Below are 3,257 nucleotides of genomic sequence, written 5' to 3'. Positions count from 1 at the left end.
AGAGCGGGGGGCGGGACTTTCCGCCGACGCCGGGGCGCTGTTGGTCGTTAACGGAGCGTGGGAGAGACCCCGGATGTTGGGACCGCGTTGCCGTTAGCAACGCGCCCTCGGCGCTTCCGCAAGGCCCGCAAGAGCTGCCGGGAAATGTAGTTTCGTGGTAGCCGAGTCCTAGTTAAAAAAGGTGGACTACTCGCGTCTGGCATTTCAGTAACTAGGAGGGAGACATGCGGTCAGGACAATGGGGTAGCGCCTATTACAAACCTCGCAGGTTTGCTTCCACCCTTGGGAGTCTTAAGAACAGGCATAGGCAACCTTTGGCCCTCCAGATGTTTTAGTACTACAACTCCCATGATCCCCAGCTAACAGGACCATAGGTCAGGGGTGCTGGGAATTGTAGTCCCCAAACATCTGGAGGGCCAAAGGTTTCCTATGCCTGCTTAAGAATATTGGGAGACAGGAAATAAGCTGCTATCTGTCTGGAGAGACAATGGAGTGTGCTTTTGGGGGTGAACTGCTGCCCAGATGACATGCCTTTTCGGCCTCACTGATGTGATCCAAAAGAAAGCAGAGCAATACCTTTGGCACCAGCTTGGCTGCGGGAGTTGCTGGAAGGAGGGGTAGGAGACGCCTCCTTCCACTCTGGATTTGTGTAGGACCTTGTTGTTGTTTAGTCGTTTAGTCATGTCCGACTCTTCATGACCCCATGGACCAGAGCATGCCAGGCACTCCTGTCTTCCACTGCCTCCCGCAGTTTGCTTAGGGATTTTTTCAAAAAATCTTTTTATGCCAGTTAAGTTGTTGAGAGCTGAAAAACTTTTTTTTTGCAAAAATCCCTAAGCCGCGCGGTCAGAATTTCAGCAAAAATCTGACGTTCTGCAATTCACTCAAAAATGCTGCCAAAGTGTTGCAAACGATCCCCTGAAAGTTTTTTCGGAGGAAACAGATGGGTTTTTATCATCAGAAACAGAATAAGCCCTCGATGTTTCAACAACCTTTTTTTGCAAAAATCCCTAAGCCGCGCGGTCACAATTTCAGCAAAAATCTGACGTTCTGCAATTCACTCAAAAATGCTGCCAAAGTGTTGCAAACGATCCCCTGAAAGTTTTTTCGGAGGAAACAGATGGGTTTTTATCATCAGAAAGAGAATTAGACCTGGACGTCTGAACAATTTTTTTTTGCAAAAATCCCTAAGCCGCGCTGCCACAATTTCAGCAAAAATCTGACGTTCTGCAATTCACTCAAAAATGCTGCCAAAGTGTTGCAAACGATCCCCTGAAATTTTTTTCGGAGGAAACAGATGGGTTTTTATCATCAGAAACAGAATAAGCCCTCGATGTTTCAACAACATTTTTTTGAAAAAATCCCTAAGCCGCGCGGTCACAATTTCAGCAAAAATCTTTTTTTTAATAATATTTTTTATTAGTTTTATGAAATACAGAAAAAAGAATAAAGAGCATAATATAAAAGTAGAAAAAGAAAGTTACAAATTTTCTTGTTCTTTTTTCCAAATCTACCGGATTTCCCCGCGTCCTCCCAACCCTGCATTCTCTGTGATACATAACATCTGCAATTTGTTAACTTGTTTCAATACTTATTGTATCTTCCATTTTATCATGTTACCCAATTTCAAATATATTATGACCCAAATCATGTACATTTTCATTTTAACACAATAAAGTTGTTTCATTATTCTATCTCTGACTTCTTGTACCTTATTTTCCATTTCTTTAATTTAACATTACTGAAGCTAGAATTTCCTAAAAGGTGCGTTTTTTAACATTCATACAACTTATAATGTTTTTCCAAATAGTCTTTAAATTTTTTCCAGTCCTCCTCAATTGTTTCTTCTCCCAAGTCTCGGATTCTGCCAGTCATTTCGGCCAATTCCATGTAGTCCATCAACTGCGTGTGCCATTCCTCCAGTGTGGGTAAATCTTGTGTCTTCCAATGTTTTGCAGTCAGGATCCTTGCTGCTGTAGTAGCGTACATAAAAAATGTTCTGTCCTTCTTAAGCACTCTCTGGTCCACCATGCCCAGGAGGAAGGCCTCTGGTTTCTTAGGTAAGGTAAATCTAAGTACCTTTTTTAGTTCATTATGAATCATTTCCCAAAAGGCCTTCACTTTCGGGCAGGTCCACCAGAGGTGAAAGAATGTCCCTTCCGCCTCTTTACATTTCCAGCATTTATTATCAGACAGGTGATATATCTTAGCAAGCTTGACTGGGGTCATGTACCACCGGTATATCATTTTCATAATGTTTTCCTTCAAGGCACTACTTGCCGTAAATTTCATTCCGGTGTTCCATAACCTTTCCCAGTCTTCAAACATAATGTTATGCCCCAAATCCTGCGCCCACTTTATCATGGCGGATTTGACTGTCTCATCCTGAGTATTCCATTTAAGCAGCAGGTTATACATTCTCGAAAGTAGTTTACTTTTTGGTTCTAACAGTTCTGTCTCTAGTTTCGATTTTTCCACCTGGAATCCAACCTTCTTGTCTACTTTAAAGACCTCTTGAATTTGTGCATAATGCAACCAATCTCGCACCTTGTTTTTTAGTTTTTCCATGCTCTGCAACCTCCAATTGTCTCCAATCTTTTCAATAATTTCCTCATATTTAGGCCAATTGGCTTCCATATTAGGTCTCTTACGTGCCTTGGCCTCCACCGGTGAGAGCCACCTCGGAGTCTTACTCTCCAATATCTTCTCCTTCTTTTCATTCCAGAGCTTTTTCTTGATCGTGTTTTGTTGTATTAGAAACCCTCTCATAACTGCTTTACTTGCGTCCCAGATTATTCTTTTTTCCACAGTGGTATTTAAATTTATCTCAAAATAGTCCTTTAAAGTTTTTTGGGCCTTCTTAACAATCTTCTCATCCCTTAGTAGGGTGTCATTCATTTTCCATCTGAAGGATCCGGTTGTCTTTAGTCTGAGTTCCATTTTCAAAGCATTATGGTCGGAGCAGGTTTTTAGGCAGATTTCCACCTTTCTAGTCTTGGGTGCCAGTCCTCTAGTTATCCATATTTGGTCGATTCGTGTCCATGTCAGATGAGCTTCAGAAAAGAAAGTCCCTTCTTTTCCTAGGGGGTTCTTAACCCTCCATATGTCAATTAAGTCCACATTGTCAGTCATTTCAAAAAAAGTTTTAGGTAGTCTGCCATCTTTCGTTATGTTAGCACTTTGCGACTTATCCATATTTACAGACACAACCCCATTCATATCACCCATCATGATGATGTTGTTGTAGTCTAGGTAGT

Source organism: Podarcis gaigeae (genome assembly GCF_964106915.1).
Source record: "Podarcis gaigeae genome assembly, chromosome: 5".
In the NCBI taxonomy this organism is placed as follows: Eukaryota; Metazoa; Chordata; class Lepidosauria; order Squamata; family Lacertidae; genus Podarcis; species Podarcis gaigeae.
Note: the sequence above shows the minus strand (reverse complement) of the source record.